This window comes from Centrocercus urophasianus, unplaced genomic scaffold (assembly GCF_019232065.1).
Source record: "Centrocercus urophasianus isolate 14NV4802_14NV808 unplaced genomic scaffold, USGS_Curo_1.0 seq_34, whole genome shotgun sequence".
Classification (NCBI taxonomy): Eukaryota; Metazoa; Chordata; class Aves; order Galliformes; family Phasianidae; genus Centrocercus; species Centrocercus urophasianus.
Genome location: NW_024884911.1, coordinates 8178120 through 8197709, shown reverse-complemented (window position 1 = coordinate 8197709; position 19590 = coordinate 8178120).

Below are 19590 nucleotides of genomic sequence, written 5' to 3'. Positions count from 1 at the left end.
GAGTCCATTGACTTTAACCGTATTGATTACGGATAATTATTTGGCCTCTACTGTCTTCTCACATTTTTACAAATTTTCTACAGGAATGCTTAAACTTTATTGTTTACTTCTCAGAATGAGGGAAAAGGACAAGGGCACAAATCCTTTCATCTCCCCTTAACCGTCAGGAAATCATCCCATGCCCCGTGGCAGTATGGAAGTTAAGGCTATCTTGGAGTGAGAGCATTCATGGCTGGAGGTGGATTATTTGCAAAATCAAAGCCAAACCGGATGACATTCTGTCAGGATAAGCAAACCACTCAACCACAAGGCTATGAGTACTGACCAGAAAGAAAAGGAATATCTTGCACCTACCTCATCAGGCACTTCAAGTTCTGTAACTGTAAAGACAGAGACATTCAGCAGCCAGATGGAGGCTCTTCTCTGCAGCCACTGCACGGTGACTTCCCTCAGTCCTTCCCATGAGCAGCAAGCTTCCCTCTCTCTGCCTTTGTCTTCTGCCATTGCCTTCCTTGAAAGGCAGAGAGCTGGGGCAGTGTGTCAGGACATGTTCTGCTGCTCGGTGTTCAGGCTGCATGCGATGTCAGGGGAGCAGTGGGGTCACCCTGTGCCCAACAGCGGGTCGCTGAACAGCCTCAGGGTCGCAGCCACCAGCCTGACCCCCGACTGCAGGCAACGTCCCCACATCCCGAGGATGCTGCAGCCTTCAGGTGCCCCTGCCATGTCCTGCAGTGCCCAAGCATGCACCGTGCGCCTTGTGCCCACATATGGCACTTCTCTCTGACCCTGCTGCTGTATGCCCTGTCTGGCAGTGTTCACTTTATTTTGAGGTCTCACCTCTCTCTCTGAACCAGGAGGGATTTCATTTTGGCTGTACACAGGTAGCTCTGGTCAGGCCAATGCCTCTGTGTCCAGCACCCAGCATCCAACATCCATCGCCCAGCTCCCAGCTCCCAGCTCTGCTCTCCATCAGCCAGCACTTCTCCTCCAGGCGCCCGCTTCCCTCTCGCCATTGGGGGTCACTGTTCCAACAAAAGCCGCGCTGCCGTTTCTCTCTCTGATTATTAAAAACAATATTTCTGCTACAGCTGTTTCCTGATTTGGCTGATATGTTAAGCTAGAATGAAAGGGTTTGTTGGGAATTTTTTTCTCATTTACAGCAACTTCCTTAACTTCACTTTGAATTTCCTCTAAACTCTGATGAAATACAGTTCATCTGCCACCAAAACCTGAACAAAAATGATGTGAAAAAGAACCCACGAAAGGCTTGTTATGAGATCTCGCTCTCCCTGCACAGGCAGCCCTGATCAGGGACTGTAGGCAAGGAAATAATTTCTTTTAAATGAGTGTCTGGTTCCCTTTATATTTTTCCTTTCGCTTCAGATTACAAGGGAAAAAACCCAAGGTGTCAATCAGACTTAAAACAGTTGAGCTGATCTTATTTCTTCTACATACTGTGTTCAAGCCAAACATTCCCTGAATAGAACAAGCACAGAAAACTCATAATAGCTGAACTGGTGCTTTTAAAGCCCAAATTTAGCATGGTTCCTTGGGGAAGTTTTCCCAGCATGATGGAAAACAAATATATGTGATTTAGTGTGTTATAGAGGTTAAAATCTGCACCTATTCTTCGCTATACCCTGTCACGAGAAGAGAGAGCATCGTGTGGGTGGAAGAGGAGCTCCGAAGCTGCACTGTGCTGCTGCACAGATACTGGGGCTGAAGGAGCCTTCAGCACTGCTGTGTGATCCATTTCACCGCTGACATGGATTTGGTGAGAGAACGGGGGGCTGCAGCACCTTTGTCTTGAACTATGTAGGTGGCAGAAGGGAAACTCTTTCTCTTTTCTCCGCATTTCATTCCAGCTTAGGTGCTGAGTGCTGAGCCTCTGTGCGCTCAGACATGCAGAGCTGCGGGGCTGGACGTCAGGGTGTCCATGCCTCACAAGCCAGATTGCTTTTCTAACGTCTCAGCTTTCCTCGGCACTGGGAGGTGTGCAGCCTCCCTGCAGCACTGCATGCATGGCACCAGGAGGGACCTCAGCCCCTGGGGAGCAGAGCTGGGGAGCAGGGAGGCACAGCCCTGCGGGGCTGGCACAGGGCAGCAGTGACATCTCTCAGTCATGTTGGCCCTGGAGAAGTGTGCAGTGCTTCCTTAACAGGGAGCTTGCTTGTAGCAGGGTGCAGGAAGAGCAATGAGAAACTGGAGCATGCAAGGTGCTCATGGTGTGAACACACCTAAGGGGAGGTTTGAATGCACCTAGGCACTCAGCTACATGAGCAGCAATGTCCTGCACTGTGCCCATCCTGGTGTCCTTCACCATTTTCCCCCAGCACACAGGCAGCCCTGTACATTCCTTCATTGTTCTGACTGCCTCCAGGCCACATCTTCCCTCTCACAGTGTCACCCCATCGCTGCACAGGTGTCTGTGGTGAATGCCCCCACCTGCAGGCAGCTCCTGCAGAGGGCTGAGGCAGCTGTTAAAGCCCCTCAGCCTGGCCAAGGCGCAGCTTGGATTTTGGGCTGTGTTATTGGCATCCTTGGCTCTGTATTAGGAGAGCTCTGTCAGGTATGTTTGAGTTCTGGGTATGTTGTCTGTTTCTGGTAGTGTTTCCTAGCAGGCTCCTTGAGAGAGGGCAAAATAAGCAGAGAAGGGGTATAAAAATGATAAAAACAGTATGTCTGTCTGCAGCTCCTAGGTTCTTATCTGTAATTAGGGAATAATGTGAGCGAAGGGGGTGCTGTGTAGCTTTCTATTTTTTAATCTGCTCACTTTCATTTCCCATGTATTAATTTTTCCTTTTAATCTCTTCAGTACTTTTTTCTGCCTGTGTCATCTGTCCCTTCATTAGCCCATGGAGCTCATCCTCAGCTCAGTTAGGGAGCTTCCTTCTTTCGCCCTCCATTATCTCTGCTATCTCTCCCCAGGTGATCTCTCCTGGCACAGTGAATCTCAGGGGTACAATGGCTGCTGTGAGCTGCCCCTCGCAGTCTGCTCCTCTTGCTCTCTGCGCTTATTACTGGATCCAGCTGAGCTCTGGGATCCCACTGCAGTGCTCTGTGTACCTGGTCAGTGGGTATCATGGTCTGAGCTTGCACCCAACATGTGTGCACCACCCAGCAGGGCTCTGCTCTGGGCTGGCAGGGTGTTCTGGGGGGGTTGTTGGTTGAACACAGTGGTGCTGTGATCCCTTGGTGCCTTCTGGACCTCCCACAAGGTGTGAGTGAGCTGCAGGATCTGGCAGTGCTCCTGTCTGCAGCAGGCAGTGCATTCCCTTCTGGGTTTGGCCCTTTCTTACAGAGATGCTGAATGTGGCAGGGAGAGAGAGGTCAAAGTGGCCATTAACCACTGCACAGGACCTGAAAGTTATAGTGAGAGGGATAAAAAGAGCAGTAGCTGCCTGATATTGGGAATTGTAGCATTTACCCGGGGCAATAAATTGTTTCCTTTCCTTCATCAGTTCAGTTGCAGGATCTGCACGACGAGCTGCCAAGCAGTCTCTCCTCATTTGTGGCATTCTAGGCTGTGAAAGGGAAGCAGGGGAGCTCTGTGAGCAGCCAGGATGTGTCGTAGAGCTTAGCTGAGCAATGCAGTGGGAAAGGAGGGCTGGGCTCCTGCAGCTGGGGCCCTTAGAAGCAGAAATGCCACTGAGACGGCAGTTCTTGGATCTGGAATGTGGAGGAATTCATGGAACTTCTCTCTGCTGATGGAAATGTGCGTGTTATGGTTCCAAGCAGGGGCACTTCCATAGGAGCATTTCTGGGTCGAGAGATCAGCATGCAAATCACTTTGCTGGAGGAGCTGAGGGATGGGTTTTATTCACAGAAACATCAGCTTAATTCTTCAGCTGCGTTCAGAGCTGTGCTACAGCGAGGAGTGGTGCGAGCACTTCAAACAAGCTCTACGCCTTCCTTTCTCGTTCTGCTTTGATTCCTTTTATTTTATCTTTAATTTGATTTTAAATACAGTAAGATGACAGAGGAAAGGGTCTCCTTGAGCAGCGTGCTGAATGTTAACTCTCCCGTTCCAAATGGCAACTTGGGAGCTTAAACCAACACAGCTCAGTCGTTGCAGCAGATCTAGTAGTTGTTCCTGAAGCTGCAGCATGTGGAAATGTGTCGTTTGTTAGACAGCATAGATCTTGTAGTATGAATTGGGACCCAAATCCTTCAAAGCTGGAGAGACAGTGGGCATCAAGTCCGACTGACCTATTGGTGTGCTAACCCAGGCAGTGTCTGGCTCGGGGGTTTTCTTGTTGCATCTCAGCCTGAGGCATGTTCAGCCAATTAATCATCAACTCACGTAAATAAATAAATAAATAAATTTGGTGGGGTTTTTTTTTTGTTTTTTTTTTTTTAATCAATAGATTTCACACAAGAATCTTTCTGCTCACTAATTGGAGGGCAGCTCCTTGAAACAAATCCTGCCAGTGATTCCACCTTAAATTCATCAGTGGATATTAAATAGGTCATTGGTGTAATAAGGGCCAAACTTGCTTCTCATAGATCACAGTGGTCAGTGCTCCTAGGGTCTAATTATTCCATATTTGGTCAATAAGCCATTAACATACAGCCATGGATGTTAATAACCATTTCATGAAAAAGTCTTGGTAATTTATGAGATCAACACTGGTTAGGAAAATTAATAAATATTTCATTCTCTAAGATTTATCTAAGGATATTTTGGTTTGAGGAAAGAAGCACAGGGATGGAAAGAGGGGCCCACATTCAGGTGGATGAGAAAGATGGAGGGAAGAAATCCCAGGTGCCAAGCCCATGGTAGCCAGGCTGAACTTGGACTAATAAAAATTTACTTCAAATCCTATAGCTAATAAATCCAAAGGGTGTATGAGGGAGTCCAGTAAAACCTGACTTAACATTATGTTAGTGCTATTAACAATATTTATATAGATGTCATTTCACAGGAGGGTTAGAGCTGGTAAATTATGGACCAGGCACACGGAGTTGCATCACGGAGCCGGCATGTCTGTGTATTCAGATGCTGCAGCCTGCATCTTCTTAGGTAACAGCAGTTAAAAAATAACACGGAAAATGAGGTCAGCAGGCCCAGGATTTCAGGAATCTTCCAGCCTTCCATCTCAGCAGGTGCTGCCCCGAAGTCTTAGAAACTTGATTGCAGTGTTTGAAGTAGCTCTGGAGGAGATGAAGGGAGCTGCTGCATCCTTTGCAGCCTGGCTGTTGTGGGGCTGAGTCCTTCTGCAGTTGAGCTCCAGAGGGATGCGCGGTGCTCAGCTGAGCCCTTCCAGCAGTAGCTGTGTGTTTGCAGCTCCCTTCTTTTGCAGCCTCCCTGAGCTCAGCAGCAAAGAAGCTGGCGCTGGGGGCTGCTGCAAACACTTGTAGGCTATTGACTCTATTGTTAATCTATGTTGAATGATTGCACTATTCCATCCTGCTGCCTCTCTCTGATTAGACTTGTAAATGAAAAACCATAAAAGTCAAAAATGAGAAAATAGAGGATGGAATGAGAGAAGGCACTTATCCCCAAGACGAGTGCCTGCGCACAGTGAGCAGCCCCAAAGCTGGGAGTCTGCTGCTCTTCCTGTCCCGGCGCTGTGTGGGGCAGCGGCTGCTGCTGCTCTCGGGGTGTTTGTGGGGTCCTTCCTACCAAACACAGTCTGGCTCCAGATTTGCACCGGCTGATCAAGTATAGCCACCAGGTTTGTCCATCTGCTCCTTGGCCTTTACGTGCTCAGTGATGCTACGTCTGCTGCCCCTGCCAAGGCTCTCCTCAGTGCTCTGGCTTAGCTATGGATAAACTCAGAAACTCAGGCACCAGGGAAAAAAACACCGATGACTGTTAATAGAGCCCTGTAGGTCACTGACCATGGAGGTAAGCATACAGTATGTGGCAAAAAAAAAAAAAAAAAATGGAAAGCTTTCTAACATCTTGGGGAAAAGGTCAAAGTCGCAGAGAAAATACACCATTTGTCTTCTGTGGAATATTTATTAGGGCCCAAGTCTCCAGTGCTGTGTGAGGGGCGAGGGTCTCCGTGCGGTGTGCAGGCAGGGCTGCCCACAGCAGTGCCAAGGTCTGCGTGGTGCAGTGCCAGCAGTCAGAGTGTGCACTATTTGCATCATCTGTGAGATCCGATTGTGCCTTTGGGCATTCGACGAAATGGGATTGGTTTTATTTCTGTGGCTGCTATGTAATAAAGGGTTCAGCATCCCCAAAGCCAGACCAGACCACATGGCTTCATGCTCTCACTGTGGGGCTGTGTCAGCATCAGGGAGGGAACCCGTTGTGCTGCCATGTGGTGGGCACAGCCCTTTGCCAACCTCTACATATGGGTTTAGGTAGGATAATCCACTAACGAGTTTAGGTTGTTTTGGTTTTTATTCCAGTGTAGAGAGTAAAGAAGACAGAGGAAAGAGGGGTAAGTAGAAGAACGAAACGTTGAAAAATGGAAGAAGAATGTGTGCAAAATGCTGCGGAGAAAGAGCGGCCACCTCTCAGCTTCCATGTGCCCACGGTTTTACCGAGGCTTCCAGAAAGCTGAGGAGCCACTGTGCTCTCCAAGGTGTGTGCAGGGCAGGGGATGCACCGGGGCAGTGCTGCTCTGGGAGGAGGAAGGGTGCTGCGGTGAGACCAATGCTCTCCTGGCATCTCTTGGCTGCTTACAACAGGGCTCAACAGTGCTGTGCTGTGGGTGAATGGGCTGCAGGCGCCCCGGCTGCTCTCCTTTCCTCTCACCGCTCACTGTTGGCTCTCCCTCTTGCTGTGCTGCCTGCCGGCCCTCGGATTTACATCTCCCTGCTGGGAGTGAAACAGGGAGCTGCTGCACAAGCAGCTTGGTTGAGGAAAATCAATAAGCTTTTCAATAAAGCATTTTATCCCTTATATATATTGTCTCTCATAAAGATTTTACACAGACAAAAAGTTCAGAAGTTGGTGTAAAAAATGTTGGGAAAAAGGTGAAGATACATAAGTAAATTACAAACTTGAGGCTGTTCGCAGCACCTTGGGAAAGTGGGAGTTATATTGATGAGTTTTTATTGATTTACCATCATTCCCAGTGTGGACATTTTCTGGTCTATTATACCACAGTCGCGGCATATTCCCATCGCAGTACTAAAGAGGAAATACGGACAGCCTGACCTTGGCAATATGGAGATAATGAAATACCCTTAATGATCCTTCCAAAAGATTTTACAAGCCAACTTCAGATTGTATCCAGCCTGAGCTCTGCTAATTTTGAGAACGCTTGCAGGCTCACCCCAGTTTTGCAGCTTGTCTCCCACCCAGAAGGGCTTCAGGTTAAGCAGCAGAAGCCGTGACAGAAGCAGGGGACCCCCCTGCCTGCGGGCAGCAGCGGCGTGGATGTGCGTGCTGCTTCCCGGAGCGCCTGGGGCTCTGTGTCCCCAGCGGGCACCACAGTGCTGAGCAGCACAGCCCGGCCATGCAGTGCTGTGCAATGGGCACCGTGCAGCTGCAGCCCCACACGCTGCTCCCCACTGGGAGTGTCTGTGGTGCCAGGGGTGACTGTGGGGACAGCTCAAGGAGATTTACCATACATACCTGCCTGGAATTTTACCTGGCAGGGACATAAAGAGTAAGTTTCAGAGCTCTGCTTTCTCCTTCTTCCCTCCCTGGCCCAGCTGGCAACACAATTACCAGCCCAAAGTATTATTTTCTTAATAAAAATGTTACACGTAAAGCAAAACCACAGATGAGTAACAAAGCCATGCAGATTTCAATCACTCCCTTCTTTATTCCCTAGTGATATTGCTAATGACCTTCACACAAACCCCTACCAAATCTTTTTTAAAGGCAAATATTAATTTCCTAGCATGAAAAAAGGAAATAAAAAAGCCTATTTTTCATGGGAACCACGCAGAAAGAAAGATATATTTTCCTTCAAAATGCGAGGAGGATTTTTACATTTTGTCACTTGCTTTGCATAGCTGTGGTACTACCATTTGTTCACCTCTGAATGTAATCTCTCCCCATAAAGCTTTGCTTTAAATTCCTCAGCTACCTGTTAGGCTCTGATAGCTCCTTGGCTGTACCCACAGCATGGGGGCCATGTTAGCATGGGGGGCGTGCTCTTCTGACTCTGGGAAGGGGCTGGGCTCTTATATATGGACTCTCTATATTTTAACATCTGAACCGTTCATTCTTAACAAGAACGCACCAAAGCAATGTAACGTTTTATAGCAAAGTCTCCAAAAGTCATTTATAACGTAAAATCCTTTGTGTTCTCCTGCACTGCTGTATCTGTGGGCTGTGCATTTTGCCGTGCCACAAAGCACCAGAAGAGGAGCACAGTGGGAGCACAGGGATCCTCCACACCTCTGCACGCACATGGAGCTGGGCAAAGCCAGCCGTGCCACTGCCTGACCGTGTCCTCACCAGGACACACATCCTCCGAGTGCCCACACCTGCAGTGTGAGTGCAACAAGAGGGGCTGCTGGCACATGGAAGGCTTTTCTGCTCCTGAAGGCGTGCAGCTCCATGACCTGGAGATGCTGCGTCCCACCTGAATCCCTCCTTCTGCTCAGGCCTTGTGTCTGCACAGAACAGAGCTAGCACACTGCAAGCCACACAGTGCGTACCATCACAGAGCACAGAGCTGAGCTCCACAGCTGAGGTCGGGCACTCAATCCCATCTGTGCCAATAGCATCTGTACTCCATTGCACAACCAAAGAATTGCTCAAATGAGGCTTTCCCCTGTATGAGACTTTTACTGACCCACTTGGCGATGTATGTCAGCTGCCAGCACTCAGTGCCAGGGTAAGGTGAGCCCTGCCCGAGGGGCAGCCCACAGCCTGCAGCATTGCCCTGGGCACTGTGGTGCCCAGACAGGGGCAGCTGTGCCAGCTGCACACCAGGACCCCTGCGCTGCCCAGCACTGCAGCTTGGCACCACGCAGGAGGAGCAACAGTTTGCCCGCAGGTATCTGGGGAGGAAAACAGCTAATATGATAACAATAGCACTAAATCAGACACAGAACTTCAAGTACAAGTCACAGCAAGAAGTTGTTAATACCTTTATTATGGGATAAAATGTATTCATGATATTAAAGACATCACATTTCTGCCCCGGTGTCACATTTTAGATGTAGCGTAGATAAATGATATATCACTGTAAGAGATCTACAAAAACCATTAGTAACCATGACATTTTGACGTCAGATTTTAAAAAATTCCTAAGTAATCTTTTTGATTTATGAAATGGTGTCCAGGTTCATCGAGACTGATCTCAGATTTATCACAGCCTGGTTAGAATTATTAATGATTTTCAATTTGTAAATCCAATGCCAGCATGTCCAAGTGCTCTCAGCAAAATCACGGAGAGCTGACAGGGAGATTTTGCTCAATCCATAGTTTTCAGCTATTATGAGATCTTTCTGGTTAACCCTTCGCATCCCGGCTGGGCAGCACACAAAGGCATTGTTCTGCGGCGCACAAAGGAGGCGCGTCCAGGCAGCGCCGCATGAATCACGGCTGGGATGGCCATGAAATACACAGCGTCGACAGGAATGAATGATCTGACTTTTACAGGCTCCTACTGAAGACCCTTAAAGACTTAAAATATAATGGGAAGAAAAGCTGATCTAAGCCAAAACAGACAGTCTTGGGCAGCTTTTCCTCACAATTCATCACGAGAACAGATGAAGGGGAGGCAGGGGCACACAGCCCAGGCACGGCTCCGTCCCTCCGCAGCCTCACAGGGACTTCTCCCCAGAGTGCAGCGCACCGGGGTTGGAGAGTTACAGACTCCAGAGCCCAACAGAATTTTCGTTTCCTAATGTATGGGTGATTGTCCCTGCACCACAGGGTGGACCCGGAGATGTGGCCTCTCAAATCTCTGCCGTGGCGGTGTCACTGAGCGGGCGCTGCAGGGTCACCCACAGCTTCGTTTCTGCCCATCTCCTCTGTGGCCCACATTTCCTTTTTTTTTTTTTTTTAAGAAGGTTATACTACATCTTCTATGATTTATCCTGGGATGCAGCCATCCAAATTAGTATTTACTTCATAATTCACATCCATATTATGTCTGCACATGGCTTATCTGCAGAGCCCCATCCCCACCCCACCATACCCCCACCCCATCCCTGCTGTGTCCCCCAGTACTCCCCTCCGTAGCCTGGACACACTGCTGGGCTTCTCCTTTACATCCAGAGCAGAGGACTGTGCCGCAAGCGCAGTGTGGGTTGTTTGACAGTGCTCCTGATTCATGAGTCCAACCCCAGGTGGGGCAGCAGAGCTGAGCATCTGTGCAGAACAGGACTCACCAGGGCAGTGGCACCAACTTCTCAGCTTCCTCAGCCGTTATACTGCACCATCATCAGGAAGACAGCTTTCCAAGCAGGAATGCTTCGGGCCGGATGCTGCGGCTGCTGGCACCATACCCGATACTCGGTGCCCAAGAGTCAGTGTATAGTTCTTCCTCAAGAGCTCCACCTTAATTGTGCAGGTAAAACTCTCTAATTAGGGACCTTAGCTGGGGAATTTTTCTAATCCATCGTATCTGCTCCATTATTCAACTCTATCAAATCCACACATGCAAGGAGAAGCAGGACATTCTTCACAACACTGTCAATATTAACGTCTTTCCAATTACAGAGCATTATAATGGTGATCTAATGAGGAACTGTGACATGATGCCTGCAACTCCTAGCTTTTGATTAAAGCCTCCTTCAAGATGCTCCCCTTTGATTCATGGGGCCAAGACGACCAGGGTCAGGTAAAGCAGCACTCTGAGGACCCCAGCACAGGCTCCAAGCCTCCCGGGAGGATCTCCCATTGGATTATCCGGGACCCAAAGTTGTGCCGTTTTGCTCAGCCCTCTCTGAGCTCCTTCTGCTGTTTACTTTTGCTCTCTGATGAGCCACTTCTTCACATGACCCTGATATATGCTTGCTGTCCCCCCCAGCATCACAAGGTAAACATGTGGCTGATTTACTGCCCACTGCCAGCCGTCCCCTTCCCGCTTTCTTTGGGAACTTTCTTTGGGAATCTCAGCAGATGGAAAGCTCTGTTTCCAAAGCCATACTTGGTGAAGTGCTGTCACATTATACATTTCATCTAATGCAGCCTCTGCTGATTTCTTTTTAAAATGTGTGTCAGTTACTTAAAAGCGCATTGGACAAGGAGGCAGACGGCTCCACAAAGCCCACTCTCGCTCAGGCAGCACGTGGAATGAAGTGGGAGAACATTTGCTAATAAGTGGCACAAAGGGAACAGCTGCACCACGCCTGCTCACAGAGCAGTCATTCCCTCCCCACATTCGCACACACCTGGATGCCCGCATGTCTCACGGAGCCTAATTGTTGGTGGCAGCTCTGGCACCAGCAGCCCGACCCAATTAGAGGCACGGTGAGCTTCCGGCCATGCACAGCACGGTGATGAGGGGCTTGGGACAGGCAAGGGACTCTGCAGAGTGGCACTGCCATGTCCAAGCTGGGCGGCACCGCCACACATCCCTGCTGCACTGCCCACCTGGGGCCACGCCAGATGCAGGACGCAGAGCGCTGCCCAGCCCTGCCTGCAGGCACCCATCTGGAAGCACCGCACAACAGAGGGAGGTTTCAAGCATGAAACATGAGCTTGAAACCTGAGGCCAGTGTGTAACTGATCTACGGCTGTATTGAGCATCCTCTTTATGTTCTGCCCATCAGGCTTCTGAAGATATTCATCCATGGAGACAGACGCGTGAAGCGCTGACACGAGCTGTCCCCACGCGCACCCCAAGGTCCCGTTGCCCGATGACATCTCGTCCCGCAGTGCATTGCAGGGCAGTACCGCAGCCACGTGCCCTGCTCCCCACTGCTCCCTGCTGCCAGTGCCGCTTTGCCCCCTGATGTCTGCCGGGTTCTTCAGGTGACAGGAAGGGGTGCGAGCTGCTGACGCTCCGGCTGAAGGGGCTTGGCTAAAATATTCTTCTGACAGGTTCATTTTCTGAATTCCTGTGGATTATTTCCAGCATTCTGGTTCCATCAGAAGTGATCCTTTTCAGAGGTGGGGAGAGGCTGTGAGTCATTTTTTCCCTTTCCTCTCCATTTAGAAGAGAAAGGTTAATCCTTTGAGAGTCTGAAATAACCACGACTAACTGTAAAGTGTGCAGTTCCATGATTCAAGTGCTCCTGAAAGGCCGTAAGCCTTCATACCAGCATCATACCAGCAGCGGGGATGTTCTCTCAGGGCCGTTTGTGCTCTGGGCCACTGGGTTTGCAGCAGGCGCTGAGCCGAGGGTGGGCACACAGAGGGCCCTGCGCAGTGAGCGCCCCGTGCGGAGCAGGTCCCGCTCCCAGCTCTGTTCCCGCAGTGCCCACCTGGTGGCCGTGCAGGTCCCATCCCACAGAGCTGTGCTGCGCTGCCGGGCATCCCGTGGGCTCTGCCGCCACCAACCACAGCCTGCGCTGCAGAGCTGGTGCCTCATTCTGGAACAAATGTGATTCCAATTTAGAGCTAACATGACAACAGGCACACACGGTAATAACCCCGCGAGGAGACGTGGCTCTCAAGACATTCACAGACTCCAGATTAAATGAAATTTTGACAGGGAAAAATACGTATTGGCAACATTTCTTGATCCACAACTCAAAGAGAAAATTGAAACCATATTTCCGTAAGAATCCGATGCTGGAAAGAAGTTCTTAATAAACAAAAAGAGACAGGTCATGTAATTCACTCCCTTTTCCTCTTTTCTGTTTGTTGGCCAGCAACCATTAAGAGCCAAGGAGAGAAGGTTTGTAACTGAAGATTTGTACTTGAACCTGACAAACGGAACAATTTGGGAGGAAGTTTCCCAGCTGCAAGCCAGAATATTTATATCCAGAGATGTGAGGAACATTGCAAAACATTAAACAATTTGCAAAAATCAAAACCTGCCATTCTGTGGGCTGAGATTGTCCGGTTTGCACATTCTTCTGTTCAAAAAGCAGTGGCTGTAGAAACAAGGGCTGATGGTAGCAGATGTGGAGTTGTGATGGAGTTTCTTTGGGGAGCACTGAGCACTGCCAGCGGGTCGGGCACTGCTGAGCAGGGAAGCGTTGGTCCCACTACCTCATCTCTGCGCGGGGGAATTCCACTCCAGAGCCCAAGCCCTGAGTTCAGGATTTTTCCCCAGATTTTCCGCTCTATTTATTCCCAGGACGTAGGGTTTTGCAGTTCTTTGCTTTGAAACACAACACACATGAGTTCTGTAGAAATGAGCACACGCGTGTTCACCAAGCACAGACGTCAGGGAGAGGCCCTGTCTGAAGGCAGAGCTGAGCAGTGAGATCGCAGGAGCCTCTTCTCCAAGAGCAGCCAGGTGCTGGGCAGTGAGAGGCAGCACATCGATGTGCCCAGGAGCACCAGGCGCTCCTTCGCAGCCGCACTCTGTGCCAAAGTGCAGCACTGCTCTGCACAGGGAGCGGTTACGTGATGCAGCTTTCCTCTCACTGCTGCTGAGGGCAAAAATTCCACCAGGGCTGGGAGAGCAGGGGCAGCTCCACAACCCCGGTGTGGGAAGAATCCTGGCCTTGGGCGACACGCGGCGCGCTGGGAGCAGTGCAGCATGCTGGGGTGCGATGCGCGGCGCAGGGGTGTGCAGCACGCTGCGAGCAGCAGGGCTGGGAGCTGTCGGATGGGCCCTCCAGTGCTGCAGAGTGACATGAATTAGCGTGTGACAGTGACAGAAAATGGAAAAGAATGGCCCTGCAAATGCAGTTACAAGAGAAAGGCAAATTGATTTAGTGGACATATGAGTATTTTTGAGGGAGAAAGCAAGAGAGCTGCATGACATATTCCAAGATACCCTACGATTTCTTTTCTTAAGGAGATGTCATTCAGATTTTCCTGAACTAGCCTTTAAATTACAGTTCTATAAATAGATAGGACACCAGCAGTATTTACAGTACGAGCATCAGGTGAAAAACTACGGCTGCTGCAGCGCGTGCTCATCTCACCTTGTGTCTGCCCTGCTGGAGGTTAACTCTTATTTCCATGTTAATGCCGTCTCAATCCCAATGACTGCCATTTGTCAAATTAACATTCATTTCAACAACCCAAAAGTGAGAGCTTTTAAACATTAATTCACAACTATGAGCTCTTCTCAGCACATTATTATGTTACTGTGATGAAACAAACTGCCTATGGAAAGATATAGATCCTACTAGAAATGTTGGCACTGCAGATGGGAGAGGAAACCCATTACAGAAGCAGAGCTCATGTGGGCTCAGGCAGGAGGGCGGGCGCCTACAGCGCCTGGGATGTGCAGCAAAGGGCAGAGCTGTGGCAGCGCTGCAATGCACGGGCTGTGCCCAGGTGGACGCTGCTGGAGTGAGGAGTTGGCAGCCTCTGGAGCAATGATCCCAGCCCAGACCCTCCATCCCCACCTGGAGCCTTCGATCCTAGCCCTGAGCCTCCATTCCAGCTCAGCTGGTGCCTGGATGCTGCACGCCAGCTCCAAGCTGCAGTCTCCATGGTGTTCCCAGGAAGCTGCCAGAGAGCACTGCACTCTGCCTCTGTGCATACAGGAGTGACTCAAAGGCAAGAGTTTAACATCTGAAACATATATGTGTGTACTAAACACTCTTCCCACCTCCCACAGTGGCCAATGTGCTGTTTCTGATTTAGAGGACAAATCAGAGGAAGGGTGCTCGGTGACAATGGTGTGCCAACCATTGGGCTGGCAGACAAATGCCAGCAGCGCTGCTCTGCCTGAGGACTTCCCTGTGCAGAGCCACACTGTCCCCACCACGTGCCCATCCTCATGCTGTGACACACTGCCCTGCTCACACCATCCTCACCAGAGCAGAACACAGCACTGGAACCACAGGCTCCCAGGGACTGGAGGTGCTGTGCCCTCTCCAGCACTGTCCCCACTCCCACCATGGATCCCATGGATCCCACGTGTGTTGGCAGAGTGCAGGGCCCAGGGCCAGGCACAGCCATCGCCCGGTAGTGGAGGAGAAGCCAGCAGTGTGCGCAGCCCCCAGCACCCCACAGAGCTGGGCGTGGGTGGTATGGAGCTGCAGCCCAGTGCCCAGCTCTGCCTGCATTCCCAGCAGCCCTCAGCCTGCATCACCTCCTGCTTATCCTGAGGGTCTGTCTCCCCAGATCAGCCAGGACAAATACCTACGACTCAACTGCATCTAGAATAATACATGGCTCCTAACCGAATACAAGGCTGTAATTCAATCAAGATGTTCTGCTGACACTATAAACTGAGAGAGCAGCTCCAAGCAGCGTGTATAAATGCCAGCAAAGCCCTGGGACTGAATTACAGCTGCACTGTTGCACCAGACACAGTCACGGCTCAAACACAGGGGAACAAAGTCCTCTTTGTTAAACTAATTATTTTAATACATATAAGGAAAGGACAGAACTGACCTGTTAAATGTTTACCGTTTTGGGCCTGTTCTTCGAAGGGCACTTTTTTCAAACGCTGTTGATATAAGCTGTTATGTGTCGCAGTTAAACCCGACCATAAAACGGGAAAGGTTTGAAGTGTGCGTGACATATTTCAGGGGGACCGGGTGACTCAGGGGGCCGGTAATGGAGAGTGCAGACTTTCACCTCCACAGCGCTGGTTTGAATCCAAAAGCCATTACCATCTGGAGGTCATTTGGAGACATCTGTGCTACGAGTTGGGCTGTGCTCGGTTCCGGCGACCCTGCCCTGGGGTGGGAGCTCACCGGGGGGAGAGGGGGCTGGGCTCCCTGGGAACGCTGCAGCCCATGGGGACAGAAGCTGCACCCTGAGAAGGAGCACCCAGCCTGGCGGTGGCATTGCTCCGCCGGTGACATCTCCCGAAGGCTGACCCTCACCGTGGAGATTGATGGAAAGTGTCTGCCTCCAGTGGGGCTGCTTCAGTCTGTCTGGCTGCAGCGAAAATGAGACCAGACCATGTGGGAAAACAGCGTCATCTGCAGCCCTAAGGGATGGGGGCACCGAAGGGCTTTGGGTGTCAGCTCCCCGCAGGGCACCTCCTGAAGTGGGTGTGGGAATTCTGTGCATCTCAGCAAAAACTGTGGGAAGAACTCAAATGTGCAGAAAGCACTGATTTTCCACGTGGATGCACTGCCATTAGCCCTGCCCATTAATTAGAATAACGCTAATTGTTATGATAATGATGATTATATAGACCACTTCATATTTACTGAGGTTGGAGATATATAAAGCAAACCCTTGCAGAATTTGTGTGGTTTAATCAAAGCCTGCAACGTCCCAGATAACATTCTTAAATGCCAAATTTTCTACGAAAATGTATATTTATATCAACAAAATTAAATTTCAACTTAAGCTTCTTATTATAAATAAAAGAAAATAAGTCAATAAAACAATAAATATCCAACTGGATGAAACCGAAATTATATCCAATTATATTTTCTTTAAAACCCCATTTATCTGCCAATATTTTCTTTACATGCTCATGTTACTTTTTCACTTACTAACAATAAATGCCTGGATGCATTTCAAAGTGGTGCCTTTTCTATTATTTCATTTCCTGGAGTCCTCGGCTTGAAAGGACATTAATAGCACGCTATAAATAAAAAAAAAAAAAAAAAAAAAAAGTTACTTAAGGATTTACAGCTGAGGATTTCTATGGAAACAAACCAAAGAGGGGAATCTGCACCGACGTGGGGGCGGCGGATGGAAACAAAGGCTGTGCAGCGTGGAGAGGGAAGAAACTTCAGCAGCTACACAGAACCCCGTGGTCCCTCCTGCACGCAGCCCCAGCCCACGGGGCACAGACTGGGGCCGTGGGGCTGCGCCGCACCAGGAGGGCCCTCGGCTGGGGGCTGCGAGCTGCAGGGCTGCGGCCAGCACCCGTCCTTCAAGGGAAGCGATGGGATCGTTGGGGCACAAGCTGTGGGACACGGGGTGCTGCAGAACAAGGGCGCACCGTGGGCCTGGCGGTCTCTCCCCCACCCCATCCACGTCTCTCTGCCTCTCGCCACCAGCCGGGCTCTGTGCAATGGGAGGCAATGAGGAGCGACTCCATCACCCTTTCATAAATGGGAAGTGGATTTCCAAGTGAGAGGGACCAAAATGACTGGCATCACATAGGAAACAATTCAACAATCAAAAAATCTTTCACCACTTAATGGGATTTTATAAATTGAATTATCTCTCTAAGCGCTGACAGTCCTAGCCTATCAATCAATTACGGGATGCCAGGCTCCCAAGCCTACAGCCTCTGTGCTGCTGCGCTGCAGCCGGCGAGCTGCTCGTGGGGCAATCGCCCTTTTAGAACCCCAGTAGCCACCCCCAGCCATGGCTGCAGGGAGCGGCTTTCCCGGCTGGGGGTTCCATTCTGGTACCCCAGGAAGGGGAGCAGCAGCACAGAGACACTGGGGGGGCTCTGGACCAGAGCCACACAGACACAGCTCCTGGTGGGCACAGTGCTTTCTGTACTTCCATATGTGATGCTTCTCCCACCCGACTGCATCCAAACTCCATAGGTTTTATTTCCACCACATTCCTGTGGCCTGTGTCTTGTTCATAGACTGTCAGCCCCAGAGCATGAAGTGCTTTACCACTGAATTATGAGCCGCAAAAAAGACCAGAAGATTTTGTAAAGAAACACTTCACAACCCGTTCACATCCTCCCAACCTCTGCAGGCTGCAGCGGAGCAGTGGAGCTCTGCAGTCGCCATGCAGCACAGAGCCGTGCAGCACAAACCTGCCCAGTGCAGGACGGAGGCCCCGGGCTGCGCCGTTCCCTGCTCTTCCACTGCCAGGGCTGCGCTCTGCCTCTCCGCACCAACCTGTATTAATGCAGGAGGTGAAGCTTGCATTATTGATGGCTTGTAGGACCAGGTGTTCACAGACGAAAGGTTAGTTTATTAATCCACTGGGAACCTTATGAAAAACAAATTCAGGTAAACAACATATTTTTCTTGAGTGCTTTTCAAGATTTAAAGCAGGGATCCTGCTCTCTGAGTGTCTTTGACTCATTTCCATTGCACTCTGTTATTGCACTCTTCAAAAAAGAGAGATTGCTTCTTGTGCCATGTTCTTGGGGAGAGAGCTGGAGAGAGCAATCTAATTGAATCCCTGCCCGTGTGCGCTGGACAGCATCTCCTTCTGAGTTATGGATGGGCCTGAGAGCTACTGAAATGTGCAGCCGGGTGCCTTTGGAAGACATTTTTTTGCCCAGGGAACCACAGCACCCCCTGCACAGCAGCACCCCGCACACCCCGCTCCGACACCCTGTGTCCACCATGGGCCTTGTGCTCCCAGCACCAGAGCTGGGGCTGATACACTGCACAGCCACCTCTTGTCCACCTCCGGTCACAGTGCTCAGGAGAGAGAAATCCCTGTGCCCCATGTATGACCACTGGAACTTGATTAAGCACTGAACTTTAATTAATTGACTGATCAGGAGTAATAAGGTTTGCCGATTCACTTTGCCCAACAAAGAAGTGAATAGTTAATTTACATTATGCTGTCAGATGCGAGGCCTCCATTGTACACACAGCTGCCCACCACCTGCACCATCCATCAGGCACAGCAGTGCGGGTGGCCAGGCCTGGGAGAATGCTGCTGCCATGGCCCTGAGTGCAGAGCCAGCACACAGCCAGCATACATCCAGCACCAGCCACTCTGACAGGCAGAACGAGACTCCCCTGAGCTGCATCCCACAGGAACCCACCCAGTGCCCACTGGGTGTCAGGGGCTCCTGAGGGCTCCCTGTGCCCCCCATGCCTGCCAGGCACTGCGCCTGAGGCGCATGTCTGCCAGCATTCAGCATGGCATTGTCGGCACTGTGATGGCAGCAGTTGGGGAAGCTCTCCAAACGTCAGCTTTCCATCCTGCTCCTGTGCCACCTCCTGTGCCTGCTCCTATTGCCACCTGTGGCGGTGCGGACGAAGGTCACAGGGTGAAGCCCCCACACTGTGGGCAGCCCCACTCTGTGTCACACCGGAGGCGTTTCCGGGCCGGAGCCATGCCTCGCTGCTTCCCCGGTGCGCATCTCCCTCTCCTTAAATTGATTGGCACTTTCTATTTGAGGAAAAATGAGTTCTTAAAATTGAAATACTGCTTATTGTTATGGTAATACACCAAGGCTGCGGCAGGAGAGACTTTAAGATACAAGAAAGGTTCTTTCCAATGAAGGCTCCGATAGGCTCATCTGTACGAAGTGCTCGGGACTAATGAGTTCAAAGGTGCTACGGATTGGGTCTGGCCCCCTTAATGCTGCTGATTCCAGTGTGGGTGCAGGTAATAAGCAAGGTAACCCGAGGCCTCCGGGATCGTTAGTGCTTTATCACATTTTGTATAAAAGATTTTCGGCCTCATTTAGGATGTCAGCCTCTATCAGACGTTTCGCACGGTAACGCAGCGCACGCTGCAGGTGGAGGGCGATGCGCCCCGCGGGTGTGGGGCTGCCACCAGCACAGCATGGCGGGGACACAGAGCCTCCCCACCCAGCCTCGGCACAGGGCTCTGCTTCCTCACCACCCCACCTGAAATTAGCTTTCATACCTTTCTTTGGAAAATAACAGCACACAGAATTATAAAAGTTTAATATGCTCTCGGTAAAATGAAAAATGAGTGGTTATGATATTGTCTAACACTTTCAAATGTGTTTATTAATTCATGTTTTAAATCATAAGTTTCATTCTGCAGGA